This window comes from Octopus bimaculoides, chromosome 4 (assembly GCF_046866305.1).
Source record: "Octopus bimaculoides isolate indiv1 chromosome 4, ASM4686630v1, whole genome shotgun sequence".
NCBI lineage: Eukaryota > Metazoa > Mollusca > Cephalopoda > Octopoda > Octopodidae > Octopus > Octopus bimaculoides.
The window spans coordinates 76,929,704-76,949,464 of NC_142931.1; the positions used below are offsets into that span (position 1 = coordinate 76,929,704).

General features: G+C 35.6%; 1 protein-coding gene across 3 annotated transcripts in view; it reads left to right on the forward strand.

Annotated features, from left to right (window-relative positions):
* LOC106878824 (uncharacterized) overlaps positions 1–19,761 on the forward strand; it is a 237,021-nt gene that overhangs the window by 171,737 nt on the left and 45,523 nt on the right. The window lies entirely within an intron of this gene.

Consider the following 19,761-nt stretch of genomic DNA (forward strand, 5'->3'; position numbering starts at 1 on the left):
CCACTACAATTTCTGCTGTATCTCTAACTACATGTTCGACAAACTAATAAATGTATGTAAATAATATTTCTTCCTTCTTGGTGTTGATTTTTCAATGTTTACTAATTACTCGATGCAAGAACCAAAAAAAAACAAGCTTGTAATATGCAACATAGGCAGCAAACAAATAGTAAAATAGAACAGTGTTGACATTTAGTAGAGATGACTCGGAGGTTGTTCCTCTTCGATTACTTTGACAAACAGCAGTAATTTTCTTTCTTCAATTGAATGCACATCATTGATTGGTTAAAAATTACCTGAATATGACAACTTTAACACAAAATAACTTCTAAAATACGAAATTTAGTCAAAAATGTTGAAAGTAAACTGTGTTGAGCATGAGAAATTATACTGGTATATGAAGTTTCAAACTATTTAGTTAAAAAAAATAATTAAAAAATCTGTGAGCAAAACTGAACAGATCCTCTATGGCTGCTCACAACTATTATCCTTTACTTGACAGTACATACAGGTAAAATATTGTCAAGTAATATTTTATTTAATCATCAGTACTGTGATATTTATCACTTGAATCTACTTTCCTAAGAAATTAATATTTCTAATTTTGTCAAATAATTGTGAGCAACTTAGCACAGTTTATTTTAGGTGTCAGAAGGACCCTGACTGTAGCTTCTGCAATACTGCCCCTCCTATCTGATCACACATTATCTATTGCAGAAAACACTTGTTCAAGTATGAAGAAGACAAAGAATGTATTCTACAACACTAAGATTTTTCTTTACTAAATATGTTTTTCTTTGCAATGAGCAAAAATAAATTTGCTACTTTTCTTCATACTTAAAGATTTCTACTTTGGGAGTGCACAGAGCTCTTTGCAATAACTTCATCAAATAATTGATCAATCTATATTACTTGTTTTCCAATTCTTTGGTTGAGATTAACTGCAGACTGTTCAATACTGGGCCAAGATGTGTCTTCAGAACTTAATCTTGCAATGTCTCCCACCAGTTCAAAGTATTTTTTCTTTAGGTCTTGGTATGGGAGACATCTTTCATAAAAAAAAACTTTTATGTTTTTTCTTCACTTTTTCAATGTTTTCACCATTTTCTCAGCAAAGCCTCTTCATTTTGAGGCACAAATTCACAGTTTTTCTATTTCTTCTCTATTTGTCATTAGATTTTGTATTTCTAGTTTGCTTTCTGCTGTGTTGGAATTATCCTTTTCCATGGCCAGAATCAATTTATTGAAAAGGCCAAGCTGTCCATGTACAAACTATAAATACATTTTCCCAAAATCATTTTCAAAGAATTGTTTTATTAGTCATGAGCAGTGTTCTTGGTGACAAAAGTAAGACTTCAAGCCCAGCAAAAATGTTAAGAATTCTTTCAACTGCTTGTAACATTGACAAGACTAGTGTTACTATGTTCTACTAGCTCTTTGTATTGCACTCCAGCAAAGAGAGAAAATTTTCTTTAGTTGTGTTACATGAACTGTATATGTGAAATTATATATGAAAATTTTCACAATAGTTGCTTTGGTGTCAATTGGTAATAGATCAACAGTTGTTTATAAACAATTGTGCACAATGTGTGCAGCACAGCTAATGCTAACTAAGTCACTTTCAAGTTTGGTTTTAATCAGTGTTTTTGTTGTACACCATTAACATTTGTGTTGCCCTTGTCTCCACAAAGTCCAACAATTTTTCCTGTCAAATTGTGATTGTCAATAACTGTGACTAGGGCAATTAGTCAAGATCTCAACTATCTCAACTGGAAAAAGTCTGCATGTCCCAAAATTTAACTTCTATTCCTTGACCAGGAATGTAATGTTGAATAATATAAAGTATCGCTTAACATCTTTTTGGTTTGAAGCATCCATAGAAATTGTCTCAAAATTTGTTCTTGCTAAGTCTTTAGCAAACTCAGATTTAGCCATTGGTGCAATTACATTTAAAATCACATTTTGTCTACTCTTGATGAAACTTTAACTCATTTGGATGTCTTGAAATTCATTTTATGAAAAAACTATAAAAAGACTTCACCAGGTGGTGCTATTAAGTTAGACATGGCCTGGGCCTGCACTGGCCAAAACCTATCTAAGTTATTGTATTTGTGGTTTAATTGTGAAGAGAAAATGGCATTGGTGGCTGTCACAGTGAGATTGTTTTTCTTCTTTTTTTTTTTATTATTCAGGAAGCTGGGCAATGCTTATGACCCTTTACAGGGCCTCTGTTAGTAGTAGGAGAGAGAGATAATGCTATAATCAAACTAGAGGTCTGACCTGAATGCTTTTAACAGCTGATTTACCTCCAACCAAAGCACCCAATGACCACAAGGTGGTGTTAAATTTTGTGACAGATGAAATCTGCCACTTAAATAGGCATCACTAGGATTTGTATCAAGAATGCTAAGAGGAGTCAGGACAAACACTGCATGGCATCCCATTGAATGCTCTGATGGTTCTACCCTAAACTGGTACATTGTTTACTGACTCTTGAAGAATGAAAAGCAAAGAATTAGATAAATGCCATAAGGCATTTCATTCAGCACTCTAATGACACCATTTACCATCTGTAAGTTGATGTCTGAGGGGGGAGAAATGTAGGAAAGAGAAGACTCCATAGAGCTAACTCACTAGGGAGGAAGAGTATAGGTTGAAGATGGCAGGATGCAGGCTATGAGCTAGTTGAGAGAAACAGAGACTGTTGTGGTAGGGGTAAAATAGGCAAAGGAGGGAGGGAAGGGATAGAGAGAGTAAGAGCAACTGAAGGATAAGGTTTTAGTGGATTTTTTGCCCATCAGTGGAATGGCTAAAATTTGGTTGTAAGCTAAGATGTTTGTTTATGATAGATGAAGGAGCAGTATTTTACTGTATGAGTCTTGCATGACATTTGCATTGTATTTGAACTTGGATCTGTCTACAAATCAGTTGTCTGAAATTGAATCCACACAGCCATTACACCTTCAAAGTGGAGAAGTTAAGAGCATTGGAGATGAAAAAAAAAAAAAGGATGGTAGGAGATAAAGGGCAGGAAGAATGGATTTATATATACACACACACATACATACATACATACATACATACACAACACACACTCATACAAACAGACAGAGACAGAGGGTGTATATACAGAGAAAAGAAGAGAGAGTGAACAGATAAGCAATGAAAGATAGAGATTGGAAGGGATGGAAAAGAAGAGAAGGAAGAGGAAGGAGAGAGGGGTGTCATAGAAAGTGTATGAAGTGTAATGGGTGAGATAAGTGTTAAGGCAAGATAATATGAGGGTGAAGGTAGAAATAACATCAAAAATGGGGATAGAATGAGAGGAGAGCAGCAGTAGTTTGTCAGCAGACATAGTTATTATAAGCTTAACTTTCTTCCTCCTCCCAAGTCATTCTTCCCCTTGAAGGAAACCATCTGTTAATTTTTTTGTTTAGCTAATTATCCAGTTGTTTAGAACATTATATAAGGACTTTGCTGGTGTTGTTTAGCCCTGAGTCAGCACTGACTGAGTTGACTTATTAATCAAAGTTATTCCCATAGTGACCATCTTGTCTTTTTTTTTTTTTCCTGCATATCCAGTCCAGTGAGTTTTTCTTTCTTTTAAACACTTTTGATACAATCCTTCTGAGACCACCCCTAGTTGTTTGAAACAAACCTCCCTGTTTTAGAGTGATTTAAATTAAAACTTTCCATCAAAATTTCATGTTAATCTAAGTTATAAATGCCAGCTTAATGACAAAGATACTTGGATCTTTGTGGTTATCGTCGTTGCATGTCGAAATCTTTATAGATGTAATTTTTGATGCTGAATCCGAATTTGTTATTCATTTAATACAGAAAAATTTTGCAAAAATGTCAAAAAGTGTTCAAAGCCAATCAGAAAACAACGCATTCATTGCCTCTTCCATCATCTGTCACAGTAGTGAGAAAGAGGGGAGGGGGCACAGACATGTCAAAACATTAAACTAGCTACAGTAAACAGTGAAAAACATTAAAAAATTTGCAAGCAAATTAAATATTTAAAAGTTACAAGCGTGTGGTAAGTAGCTTGCTTACCAACCACATGGTCCTGGGTTCAGTCCCACTGCTATAGCCTTGGGCCAACTAAAGTCTTGTGAGAAGACTTGGTAGATGGAAACTGAAAGAAGCCTGTTGTGTATATGTATATGTTTGTGTGTCTGTCCCCCCCCACTACCACCACCATCGCATGACAACTGATGCTGGTGTGTTTACGTCCCTGTAACTTATCGGTTTGGCAAAAGAGACTGATAGAATAAGTACTAGGCTTACGAAAGAATAAGTCCTGAGGTTTATTTGTTCAACTAAAGGTGGTGCTCTAGCATGGCCACAGTCAAATGACTAAAACAAATAAAAGAGTAAACCAACAGAAGTTGCTAGAAATAACAATCAAAACATTGCTTAAAACAGACTCAAGAACGAAAGTTTACAATACACTCCAGGATTTTATAAAATAAATTATCTTTCTCATATCTCCTTCTCCACATGAGTTCACAAAGATAAGGGTCAACCATGGAATGGTGTATCTCACACCATCATTTGTTTCCATGCTTTAAAGATGTCCAAGTACACTCAATTTGGTGGTTACACTCCTTGTACACATGCACAGCATCTTTGGTTACTATGGAAACAGAGTTCTTCACAATCAACTATAGAACACATGGTGCTTCTTTGCTTAATATGCTAACAGAACTTCACGGGGATGTATAAAATACTCACTTCTGATTGGCTAAATACCCAAATTTTGCAAATATTAAAGGCTAATAACTTTTTAATTATGAATTTTTAAGAAAAAGGAATTTCATTTTCATAATTAGGATACAAAACTTAATCCATATATCAAATTTTAAAACAATTGGAAGAAAATTGTAGACAGTGATGATAACCGCAAAGATCCAGATACTTTACTAACTACTTCATTATTTTCAAAATTAAACAAAGATTGCATACTTTAGCATAAATATGATAATAAAAGTGAAGGTGCATGGCTCAGTGGTTAGAGTGTCAGGTTCACAATCATAAAGTAGTGAGTTTGATTCCCGGACCGGGCTATGTGTTGTGTTCTTGAGCAAGACACTTTACTTCACATTGTTCCAGTTCATTCAACTGTAGAAATGAGTTGTGACATCACTGATGCTAAGCTGTATCGGTCTTTGTGTTTCCCTTGGATAACATCATTGGCATGGGAAGGGGAGGCTGGTATGCATAGGCAACTGCTGGTCTTCCTTCAACAACCTTGCCTGGACTTGTGCTTTGGAGGGGGAACTTTCTAAGTGCAATCTCATGGTCATTCATGGCCAAAGGGGATCTTTACCTTAATATTTCTTCATGGCTGGACATATTTCCACATGACTGGAAATGAATGGCACCGTTTTTATCACCACAATACTTATTTTACAACTATCATGCAATATGAAGACAAGGACGTATGTCTTTGCCCTTTTTCTGTCTGGTGAGGTCACAGTTACAATCAAAACTATTTTGGCCATAACTGTCCTGTCTTTTTGTATATGTAGAACTATGTTAAAGTAGAGCATTGAGACACATTTTCAGGTATTTATTTTGTATTGTGTCCCCCCCCCCATTTGTTTAGATCCTGACATGAGAGATATATAATTAGTAAAATATAATGTTTCTATAACCTGTAAATTTGATTTGATTCAGCATGAAACAGCAGGGGAACTTCTCTATGGTCATTTGACCTGCTGGGAAAAGCAGCCAAATCTACCTCCAAGAAGACACTGGATGCTGTTGTTTTGCATTCTTTGTATATAGGAAAAAGATGTAGGGGTCAAAGCTGAAATGTATTTGATCATTTGTCTGCTCACTCAAGACTGATCTGAGGTTAAATGATTATAAATTATTTGAGGATCAAAAGATAGTTAAGCAGTATGTTTTCTTGGTTTGAGTGTATGGTTTAATGCTTAACTCCAGTTTCTTGATATGATGTGAGACAAATGGGAAATGAATTTCCTTGTGGATAGTGCAGTAATTGAAATTATATCTGTGTAAACATTCTTATTTACCTACTTAATCCTTTTGTTACCATATTTTTGCTGAAGTACACTGCCTTTGTTTTAGTAAATTTTGAAAATAATGAAGAATTTAGTAAAATAACTTTGTCATTATTAATCTGTTTATTTTGGAACATAAATTAAATCTACAATAAAAAATGCTTGCAATGAATTTGAACTTAAGGTCTTTCACTTGGAAGCCTCAAATCATTACCACCTGGTCATTTCAAATCTGCTCTGTGAAAATAACTAGAAATAAATATGTAGTTTGGAAAAAATAAATAAAACAATATTTTTCAATAACTGATATTATTTTCATGTTACCTGGTAGTACAAGAGACAATTGTGGACATGTTTCTGTATAATATTGACTTTATCCAAGAAGCACAGCTTTCGTTATACTTGCTAAAATATTGGTGAATTTATCACCTAATAAATATACAAGGTGTCCTGAGCAACAGGGGTTCAGGAATTTTACGGAGTATAGAGTTACCCCTTAGTTACTATTACGCTCAACTCTGCTGACATGGGGTGGTAGTACCTGTCAAGGGCTCCAGCTGTGGTCACATAGAAGAAGGTGATCTTGTGGCTAAGACACACTAGATTCAGTGGAGGGCTGGCCCTATAGACTTGTGTCACATAAGCCTACAAGTGTGTGTACATGCTATGATAGGCGTAGGAGTGGCTGTGTGGTAAGTAGCTTGCTTACCAACCACATGGTTCCGGGTTCAGTCCCACTGCGTGGCATCTTGGGCAAGTGTCTTCTACTATAGCCTTGGGCCGACCAAAGCCTTTTGAGTGGATTTGGTAGACGGAAACTGAAAGAAGCCTGTTGTATATATGTATATATATATATATATATATATATATATATATATATATATATATATATATATATATATGTGTGTGTGTGTGTGTTTGTCCCCCCCAACATCGCTTGACAACCGATGCTGGTGTGTTTACGTCCTCGTAACTTAGCGGTTCGGCAAAAGAAACCGATAGAATAAGTACTAGGCTTACAAAGAATAAGTCCTGGGGTCGATTTGCTCGACTAAAGATGGTGCTCCAGCATGGCCACAGTCAAAAGACTGAAACAAGTAAAAGAGTATATCATGTGAAGCAGTTCCCTTGCTCTGTGCCTCAAAGGTGAGCTTAGGAGAGCAGGATTCAAACAGAGAAAGCTCTAAATAAACCAACAGAAGGCAGCAGGAAGCCATAGCGATATGTTTCCTATGAAAAAGATCATGAACTTTTAGACTGGGGAATGGATGTCCATGATCACTGATGCTTGTAGGTATGGCAAAGAGCGAGAGAGAGAGAGAGAGAGAGAGAGAGAGAGAGAGAGAGATAATGATTGTAAACAGCAAATGGATCTCTGCTGGTGTTGACAGTGAATATTCAGTTGTTTACTCAACTGAATTGCCTGCATGTTAAGTGGCTGAGTATTCCTCTGGCTTGCAATTTTAATGTAATTCTCAGGACACAGTTAGACACAGCTGGACCTTTAAATTACTGGTACACTCTCACCGAAACAGGGTTCCACTTGGAGAACGTGGGTCAACACAAAACTAATAAAAAGACACTTACCCAAAATGTTACACATTGGCATTGAACTCAGGATCTTGTAACAGGAGAGCAGACAGCTTAACCATCTGGCCCTGCTACATCCTCACAATAAATGTACAATCTTGTATTGTCACTTAGTGATTCATTCAACACTACTTCAGCAAGACTGGCAAAAGCTATGTCTCACTGTTGGAGTTAGAATAAGCAGAAACATTTGAGGTTGTCTGCCATACATAGAAATTAAACATATCAATCACTGACGTTTTTGTTTATCATCATCATCATCATCATTATTATTATTAGATTTTTTTTGTTTATCTCATCCCATATTTCTAGTTAGCTTTTTAATTCTTCCTGCCTTAAACATGTTAACACTAACTATTAATTTTCTAGAGGATGGCATTTCTGTGCTGTTCAAATGAAAAATGTTTGCCGAGTATCTTCAACAACATAATTGCTAAGTTACTGTCTCTAAATGGAACTGGTTGTTAATTTGCCTACTTAAAGTGAGGTTCATAGCAAATCCATCAAGCTGGTTGCTAGGCTACACTATTTGATGTGTTGATTGTTAAAACTCCCAAACTAGGAGATCCACCAAACTAAATCATTTAATTGTTAATTTAATTCAGTGTTTGCTAATCTGTGAATCTAAATCTGAATTTTTTGGTTTTTTAATTAATCTAATTTTACATATTACACATGTATGTGTGTGTGTGTGTGTGTGTGTGTGTATGTATTCAAAAATATACATACACACATAGATGGAAATGTATGTTTGGGTGTATGTGTATATACAGTTGTAGTGTAAATGTATATGTGTGCATGTATGGTTATGGATGTGCATGTATATATATACACGTATATATGTAAACTTAAAGTTTAATTTTAACTTTACATACCATCCCTTATAAGATACTAGCAGAGGCACCCGGCGTTGCTTGGGAATGAAATTGTTGCTTATATACTTGAAGAAAAAAAGGCAAAATATGCTGTATAGAAATTTGAGGACATTCTGTAGATGGACTCTCAGATGAATGATGGCTGGGCGCCTCTCATGAATGGGGAAAATTGAAGATATGCCATTGGTACTTGGAAACTTTTACGAAAATTAAAATGGGGATTAAATGAAAAAAATGATTTACGTGAATATCCTCACAAGAATAATTGAAATAAATGGCGATTGTGGAACCCCCGCGCGCGCGCATACACACGTGTGTCTTTGTAAATATGTTTGTATACATTTATGTATGTTTGTGTTTGTAAGAGACAGAGTGTGAGTGAGAGAGAGAGGTTTGTCATGTATACGTACATGCATAAATATACATACATCTTTGGATGTATGCATATGACAACACAGCCCTTGACTCACTCACACTCTGTCTCTTACAAACACGCACACGCGCGCATACACACGTGTGTCTTTGTAAATATGTTTGTATACATTTATGTATGTGTGTGTTTGTAAGAGACAGAGTGTGAGTGAGTCAAGGGGTGTATGTGTGTGAGACAGAGTGAGACAGAGTGAGAGAGCGGTGTGTATGTAGTATTTACTCTCTCTCTCTCTCTCTCTCTCTCTCTCATACACACGAACACACACACTCACACACAAAATAGAGAGTGAAGCTTTTTGCCGTTCTTATGTCAATACCGGAAGTTGACATTGAGGAACCTTTTTAAAGAAGTGAATCTTAAATATAAAGCAATATTATTTATTTTTAATTAAAAAAAATCAAATGAAGAGCCTAACATTCATCCGAGGTCAAATTATTCATGCATCACAAGTATGGAAGCATTTGGTGAAGTCGATTTCACGTGAAAAGCGATTACACACACATCTCTGTTTTATATATAGTATAGATATATATATGTGTGTGTGCATATACATAAATATACATGCAATAAAAGATGGTGTGTAAACTTAAAATTAAATCGTAAGTTAATGTATATACATACACATTTAAGCATAGACACATGCAACTATAAAAATGTATGTGTGTGTACTTGAACATTCATCTGATCCATGCTAGTATAGAGAAGTAGATATTAAAATGATATGCACACATGTATACATATGATATATATCAATGTATGGCTTGTGTGTATGTATGAATATATATACATACACACACACACATAATATATCATCATAATCATCATTATCATTTAACTTTCATATTCAGTGCTAGCATGGTTTGGACTGTCCAACAGGTTCTATCTAACGTAGGGGTTGGACTGGTTTCCAACACACATATATATACACACACACACTTCTGTCTATTCATTCATTCATTCATTCATCTATCTATCTATCTATCTATCTATCTATCTATCTATCTATCTATCTATCTATCTATATATATATATATATATATATATATATATATATATATATATATATATATATATATATATATATATGGGTGGTTGGCGTTAGGAAGGGCATCCAGCTGTAGAAACTCTGCCAAATTAGATTGGAGCCTGGTGTTGCCATCCGGTTTCACCAGTCCTCAATCAAATCGTCCAACCCATGCTAGCATGGAAAGCGGACGTTAAACGATGATGATGATGATGATGATGATATATATATATATGTCTGTGTGTATGTATTATATCCATCCATTGTTGGATGATTCTCAATTAAGATGCGGTATTTTGTTAATTATTACAGCCTTTTATCTATATATTTATTTTTATGTTTTGGTGTGTGTGTACTCATTTGCCTGCGTGTGTGCATGTGTGTGCTGCAATTAACTTATTGTGACTAATAGTGGGGGTTCTTTTATTTTCTGTTTTTATTTTTGCTTTGTTTCTGTTTTATTGTTATTTGTTTCTGGTGTTCAGTTTGCCATTTCCTCTGAATAAAAGTTTAGAAACCAACAGTTAGACAAAGTGAATAAAAAAAAAAAAGAAAAATGTATATTCCAACAAAATATTCAATGAAACACACACACACACACACACACACACACACACACACACACACACAGAGCAACATAACAGAATCTTGCAGCTGCCAAATTATTATTTCTCCCACAGTCACCTCTCTTTTTCTCCATCCTTTTCTTAATCTCTTTGTTATTTTGCTTCTCTTTCCCTTTCTCTGTTTTCCCAATGTTTTCTCCTATTTTTTTTTTTTTCATATAATTTTCCTAATCATTGTTATGAAAGCCAAGAATTAGTTGAGGAAGGAAATTAGAGAGATTACCAATTACCAGAAAACAACATGGGTACATCTTTAAATAAGATATTGAATATATTTTAGGAGAGTTATCGTATTTTTCTGTCCTTTCTTTGAGCTATATCTGTTGTTTTTTTTTTTGTAATTGTTTAATTATTATTTTCATTTATTGTTATTCTAGTTGTTTTGTGTTTCTTTTTTTTCTTTTTTTGTTTATTTGTTTAACCTTACATTAAACCAACTAATTCACTCCTGATATCAACTGACAAGGAATATAAGAATCACAATGTTATTCTAGATGCTAGCTTTTAAGAGATCAGCCTTCACTACTTCATCCAGTGTCTTCCTGGATCTCCCTTTTCTACAGGTTTCATTTACTTTATAGCATCCAGCACAAGACATCTTCTGCTTGTCCCTGGCTTAAAACTACCTCTTCGCTCTTTCATACATTCCCCCCTACTTAGTCAAGAGGGCTTTTCCCTTTCCCCCCTTTTTTCTTTATTCTTGTCTCACAAGTTATTTAGCAACCTCGCTAGTGCCAGCAGCACAAAAAAAAGAACAAAAAACAGCATACATTGTAAAGTGGTTGGCATTAGGAAGGGCATCCAGGTGTTGAAACCGTGCCAAAGCTGACATGGAGCACGATGTAGTCATGTGGCTTATCAGATCTTTTCAGATCTGTCCAACCCATGCCAGCATGGAAAAAAGATAATGAATGAATGATGATGATGATGATCATGATGATGGTGGTGGTGGTGGTGGTGGTGGTGGTGGTGGTGGCGGCGGTGGTGGCGGTGGCAGCCATTGTTCTTATAGATGCTCTGTCTTTGTTCTTATAGATGCCATTGTTCTTATAGATGCTCTGTCTACTGCTGTAGAGCATTATGATTAAAAAAGGATTTCATTCATGACCATTTTGTCTGTCTAGAATCACATTACCTAATGTGTTCTTGCTGATTTTAGACAATAGGGCATGATTTGGGAGAATTTTAGCTTCTATTTTTGGCATAATGAGAGACCACATCAGGGTCTGATTTTATTCACTCTGTATGCCTTTATTCTTTTACTTGTTTGAAGCATGGAATTGTGGAAGTTATAGGATACTGCTTTGAAGGGTGGTTTAGTCAATTACATTGACTCTAGTAATTGTTTTAAGTCTGATATTTATTGTGTTGTACTCTTTTTGCTGAACTGCTAAGTTAAAGGGATAGAAACCAACCTGATCATCAAGTGGTGACAGATATACACAAAAATACATGCACACACGCACACATACACACACAACAGGCTTCCTCACTGTTTCTATCTGTCAAATTCACTCACTAAACATTAGGCAATCTGGTGCTATAGAATATGCTTGCCCAAGGTACCACATAGTATGACTGAACCTAAACCCGCATGGTTGAGGTGCAAACTTTTTAACTACATAACCATACCTGCATCTATTAAAACAAAATTTATTTCCATAATTCCATAATTACACTCTGAGTGGTTGGCATTAGGAAGGGCATCCAGCTGTAGAAACTCTGCCAAATCAGATTGGAGCCTGGTGTTGCCATCCGGTTTGACCAGTCCTTGGTCAAATCGTCCAACCCATGCTAGCATGGAAAGAGGATGTTAAACGATGATGATGATGATGAATTCATATCTCCTTCATGTTACTTAAAAGCTCTCCATCCTTTCTTTCATAAACTTCCTTATTAAACATAGGATAATTAACCTGTAATAAACAAAGCGGTGTCACAGAATGTATCATTCAGCTTTAAATTGCTTGGTCATTTTGTTTTGCTTTACTTTGTTTTTATGTTATAAAACAGCTTTATTTCTGTTTTAAACATCAATAGAAAATGTAACATTAGCTTTATGGTAAACTTGACATATGTTTAAAAACAAATTGTTTGCTTAAAATACAAAACTTTACCTTCCAAGGTCACTTCCAGCTCTCATTTTTCTCAGTGATCCCCCCTTCTCACACAAATACTTCGTATATTGTACAATTGTAAAACATCCATCTATTTTGATTTGAACTTTACCCAGCCTTTAATATCTGGTAACAAATACCACAGCTGCATGTGTGTGTATATATATATATATATATATATATATATATATATATATATATACATACACATACACATGTATGTGTATATATATATATATATATATATATATATATATAGGTGTGTGTGTGTTTGTATCTATATGTGTGTGTATGTGAGAGAAAGTGCACGAGTATATGTGTATTTTTGTATATACACCTACCTTATCTTTCACTTGTTCCAGTCATTAGACTACGGCCATGCTCAGGCACTGCCTTGAAGAATTTTTAATCAAATGAATCAACCCCTGCACTTATTTTTTTTTTTTAAAGCCTGATACTTATTCTATCGGTTGCTTTTGCTGAAATCCTAAGTTACAGAAACGTAAACACACCAGCACCAGTTGTCAAGTAGTGATGGGGGATAAATACACACACACACACACATATGACAGGCTTCTTTCAGTTTCTCTTTACCTAGTCCACTCACAAGGCTTTGGTCAGCCCATGGCTATAGTAGCAGACACTTGCCCAAGGTGTCATGCAGTGGAACTGAACCCAAAACCATGCAGTTAGGAAGCAAGCTTCTTACCACATAGCCAGATATCTTTTATTTTTTACTTGTTTCAGTAACTGGATCGTGACCATGCTGGGGCACCACCTTAAACAGTTTTAGTCAGATAAATTGCTTATTCTATCGGTCTCTTCTGCCAAAATTTGAGGACACAAACAAACGAACATCAGTTGTGAAGCAGTGGTGGGGACAAGCACAAACACATATATACATGACAGGCTTCTTTCAGTTTCTACGTAAATCCACTCATAAGGCTTTGGTCAACCTGGGGTTATAGAAGGCACTTGCCAAAGTAGCTACACTATGGGACTGAACCCAGGATCCCTTAGTTGGCAAGTAACATGTATTTGAACAACAGAGACAAGTAAGAGTATATTAACACGTTAACCATCACATGTATTGCTGGTGCTTCATCACAAACATCACACAAGTTCCAGTAACAGACCCGTAACTGTTAACATGCTAAATAACATTCAAGATCAGTTCTTGGTTTATTAAAATGATCTCTGCTTCTAGAGACAGTAGGCCAGTCACTTCATGGCTATTGGCACCAAACTCTAAATGAGAAGGGAAGATAACCTCAAGAATCAAGATTTCTATAAAATTGACATGCCATTAATCCTTTCATTACCATATTTCTGTTGAGATTCTCTGTGTTTCTTTCAATTAATTTTAAATATAACAAGGAGTTTAGTAAAATAACTTAGTTATCATTAAGCTAGTGTTAGGAACATAAATGGTGACTAAGGTTTGGTGGAAGATTTCAATTTAGAACTTTTGAAAACAAGATATTTATACTACAGAGCCAGAGACGGTTTCAGCCGGGTTGGTATCGAAAGGTTTAAGAGACAAGAGGGCAGCTGTGAGCATGTGGTTCTGCCTCAACAGACATCATCAGTAAAGTGATTGAACTGCCTTATCTCCAGCAGACAAGACACTTAAACGTATGTATATATAAAAAAAAAAGAGTAGAACACATTTATTGAATAGATAATTTGCATAAATGAAATGAATCTAAGAGAAATAACTCATGAGTGGCCAGTGGCATGTATTTGACACATAAATACATAGTCGGAGACAAATAGATATACATGTGTGTATGTGTGTATCCACACACACACTCACATACATATGATGATAATACGTATATATATATATATATATATATATATATATATATATATATATTGGGTTGGGAGTGCTCACACACTTACTGTAAGTATTCGACCAGTTAATCCATTGTCCAGATAGTTATAAAGCAATACTGTCAGGCTGCTTCCTGCAAACTTGGACATTTTTTTCACAGCTTTTGCTGAGGGAGTTTTTACATGGTTGCTCAACTTGCCAAATATCCTTCCAGCCGGATTTTGCCATTTTAAGGGGGGAAAAAATTTTTGATTAAAAAAAAAAAGAAAAAAAGAAAAAACTAGCAAGCAAAAACTTCACGAATACATTTATTAATGTGTTGCTAGTTACACTCCTTCTGAAAGAAAGATGATCATGGGTTTGATCATATATGTTCTTGATCAAAGCCTAGCATGGGCTCTATCAAACAGACACTAGAGGCTGAGAACTTCCTACTTCAATGTCACTTTTAAATCTCTTTCTATAAATGCTTTATTGTCATAAAAATTAGAAACTACATATTTTAAAATTCTTTTATTACCATATTTCTGCTGAAATATATTGCTTCTATTTCAGTTAATAAAAAAAAAAAAATAAGAAAAGAATTTAGTAAAATAATCTTGCTATTATTAAGCTAGCAGAATTGTTAGCATACCAGGCGAACTTCTTAGTGGTATTTTGTCTGTCCATATGTTCTGAATTCAAATTATGCTGAGTCGACTTTGCCTTTCATCCTTTCAGGGTTGATAAAATAAGTATCAGTTAAACACCAAGGTCAATATAATTGACTTAACTAATCCTGGGTAAGAGTATAAAAAAACTACACCCCTCTACATGCCTTCATTCTGCAGTGGACTGAACATAGGCAATCCAATCTAAGCTGGTATTCGAAACATTAACATGAAATTTTGATGAAAAGTTTTAACTTAAATAACTTAAAAACAAAAAGTTTGCAACTAAGAACCAGGAGTAATCCTAGGCATATTGGTATCAGAAGAGTTAAGCCCTAATTTTGAAACACCATGTATCATTTTGCTTCTACAATGAAATGATAATAGGGATGATCATGAACACCACTTGACTGTGATGATGGTGGTGGTAACACGAGTGATCATTTAAATACCTTACCACAAACATGATATGAGGTTGTGAGGACACTTGTATGTAGTAGCTTGACCTGATCGAACAGACCTAAATCTCCCTTGAACCACATCCCGCCATCATAAGAAAAAAACAACCAAGAAAGAAAAGAAAGAAACTTTAGATAATGTAGTCTTAGATACACTAGTTCCAAATATAAAAATGAATGGTTACAGCTGGAACATCTTTCATCACAGGTTTGCACAATCAGGGCTAACCTAGAAGGCTTAACAACAATAGTAACAACAACAAAAATTATGTGAAATGTAAAAGTTGGCCCAAGAAGTTTCATTGTCTGAAGAAGCGTTTATTATTATTCAATGGACAGAAAAATTATATGAAAACAATAAAATTTATTCTGTGAAACCAATTACCAAACTAATGTGAAACACAGAAATTGTCCTCAAGCAACTCTGCTAATAAATTACACATGAGATTAAGGAAGAGACAGGGTGGGAGTAAGTGAGAGTTTCAGTGATTATTTGATAAAGATTGTATTTTTTACTCTTTTTTTTTGTTTTCTTAGTTGTGTTCATAGTAGGATAACTTAATTCACTGTTGACAAACTTTCTTGTTTCTGTCTCTATTACTACTTTTTTTTTTACTTTAATGAGTTCCTAATTCATTGTTGCGGTGGCAGTGGATACGATAATGATGGTGGCAGCTGTTGTTGTTATTTAATCCCAGGTCAGCTCTGATCAAGCAGACTTATATCTGATCATAGGGTGTCCAGCCAAGACCATTGCCTCTCTACAGGGTTAGACTACCTTCAGAGCATGTGTTTTGTTTCATTTGTTAAGCAACACAAAGCCAACAACAACAGTGAAGTTGAATGCACCAGTTCTTGTCTGATCACCAAAGTTAAGCAATGTTGAGCCTAGTTAGTACTTAGATAGTTGACCACTTTGGGAAACCTAGGTGCTGTAAGCATCTCATTCCAACAGTGGTGTCCCAGCATGCCTGCAGCTCTTGGCTGAAACTAGTTAAAGAGTAACTGTCATTAGAATGTTAGATAGACTTGTCCGACTCTCTGCCTGCTGAGTTCAAATCCTACTGAAGTCAGCTTTCTTCCTTTCAAGGATGATAAAATAAAAAAAAGAAGAGTACCAATCTACATTAATGAATTGGCAGAATCGTTAGAGGACTGGTGTCTGTTCTGGATTTGTGCATTCTGAGTTAAAGTGTTACCAAATAAACAGTGACACCTCTGTCAGGAGTTGCAACCAATAGATAGTATCAGCAATCTGAAGAACCAATAGAGACTTGAAGTTAAGTATCTAGTTAAAAAATCTCTATAAGAGATGAGAGCAGTAACTATGCTGAAAAGTATAGTTTATTGCCACTTAAACATGGTGGTTCCATAGGGACCAATGTTACTGCTATTTTTAACCCCAAGAGGATGCATCCTCCAGCTGGTTATTCAATGCAATCTGCACCTGATATATATTGTAAGCAGGGGAGTGAAACTCTTTCTTCTAACCATGAGACCACCAGACCATATGGTTTCAACCTCTTTGTGATCATCCTCGGTGTGGATACTTGCCCGCTAGAGATAGCCGTAATGTTGGTTCCTATGAAACTGCCACGTTTAAGTGGCAGTGAACATTATTCCTCAATAGAAACTTAGTTTTCTTGGTTTTATTGTAGAATCAAATCACCACTACAATGAAGGCTACATTATCTTTTTTTTCTTTTATTTTTATTTTATTTGTTTCAGTCATTAGACTGTGGTCATACTGGGGAACCACCTTAAAGGGTTTAGCCTTACAGATCAACTCAGTATCTGCTTTTTTTAAATCACCTATTGTCAAACAGTAGGGGATAAATACAAATATGATGTACACACACACACACACACACACATATATAAGCAGCCCAATCAATCAATACACCCCTAATGTTGTCGTCCCCACTCTCTACACCATGTCATCCACTACAGCTCCTTCATCCATCAGCCATACTGATACCACTTTTCTCTCTTGCTACCCAGAACCATCTCAATTGCTAGCCATTCCTTATCCATTAATATTGTTCTCCACCACCCACATGTTACAGTGGTTTCCCTTCTCTCTGGGTTTGTTGGTTTGCGAGCTGCATGGTAACTTTAATGATGTTGGTGGCATAGAAAAAAACACCCAGTAAAGTGGTTGGCAGTAGGAAGGGCATCCAGCCATAAAATCCATGCCAAAGCAAACACTGGAGTACAATGCAGTTTTGAAGTCATTGGATCCTTGTCAAACTGTCCAACCCATGCCAGCATGGAACATGGGCATTAATTCATGATATATGCGTGTGTGTGTGTGTGTGTGTGGTTTTATATAAATCCCTTACCTTGACATCTTGCGTTGGTTGTAAATGAGCATCATTTCCATGAAAAATATATCTAGTCATGGGGAAATATTACCTTGCTTGGAAATAGGTGAGAATTGGTAACAAGGGGAGCATCTGGCTGCAGAAAAAAATGTGCCACAAAATTCTATTTGACCTATGCAAGCACAAAAAAAATGGATATTAAATAATGATGCTGTTTACACACACAGGCACACGAGAAATTATGATAAAAACAATTGTTCCTACATACATTTCACTATTGTTGTTGTTTGGCACTCTGCATTGGAAGTGCAATTGAAAGCTTAACTATAGTGGATCATCAGGGGTACTCTTTATTGCATTGTTACTGAGATCTTATGTAGAAAGCACTTGACCAAGGGGCCACACAGTGTGACTGAACCTGAAACCACATGGTTGCAAAGTGAGCTTTTTGACCACTCAGCCATGCCTAAAGAGATTTTTTTTTAACAAGAATACAGCATGGTGTTATTTTGGGAGATTTTGGCCATTCAAATAGGCTGAACAACATCATAAAAAAGGTCTGTCTCATTGATTTATTTGCTCTGTTACAGGCTCAAGGTTCCCAACTAGTCAGATACCATTTCAGTGTTATTATCTGTACATATTCATTGATATATGCATGACTGTGTTGGTAAGAGGTTTACTCTGCAGATGCATTGTTTCAGGTTCTGTTCCACTGCACTATGCCTTGGGCAAGTGTTTTCTATAGCCTTGGGACAACCAAAGCCTTGTGAGTGAATTTGGAAGCTGAAATTTAAAAGAAACCATCTTCTGTCTCTCTCTTTCTCTCTTTTTATGTGTGTGTATGTGTGCATGCAGATGTGTGCACACTCACATGCATATATGTATGTTTGTGTTTCCTTGTATCGACATTGCGTGATTGTTGTAAATGAATGTCATTCATTTCCTGTACTCTGCAAAAACATTTTTGGCCATGGTGAAATATTACCTTTCTTGGAAACAAGTAGCAGGTTGGCAATAGGATGGGAAGTATGGAAAAGTGGACATCAAGACAATAATGATGTACTGTGTATGTGTGTAGTTTGTCTCTCACTGCTTGATAATCATTGATGGTTTGTTTATTTCCCTCATAACTAAGCAGTTCAGTAAAAAGAAGAAAATACAAGGGTCAGCTGAAAAGGTCATAGGCTGACCAAGATACTCTCATAGAATGTCACGAAATGAAGTTTATTTCTCAATATAGTCCCCTTTGCAGTCCACACACTCTTTCCATCAGTTGCAGTATTTGGACCCCATTGATGAAGAAGCTTTTATCTTGTTTGTCAAGGAAAGTTATCAACAGCAGATATGACATCATCATCACTGCGTTACTGGTTCCCTCACAGAATAAGTAACAGACCTAAAATAAATACTGGGATCAGTTTGAAGCACCACCTAAGTTGGTGCTCCAGTATGGCTGCTGTTCTTTGACTAAAACAAGACTTCTGCTGTCTGTGATGGATGGTCAGGATATTTCTCTTCCACTTTATCAAGCTCTCTAATCTTTTTTTTTTTTTTTTTTTTTTTTTTTTTTTTTTTTTTTGTTAGTGGTACTTTTTTTTTTTTCAATTATTATTTATTGCTCACTCTATCCATCAGTTTATCTCATCAATTTTGCTTGTTTCTCTGCATCTCATACAAATCGTAATTATAAAGTTTGAAATTTCAGAACCAGTTCCCACCTCCTTTCCACTGGTTTCTATCTTTTATTTTTCTATTTAATGTCTCTTTTATTTGTCACTTCATAAACTTT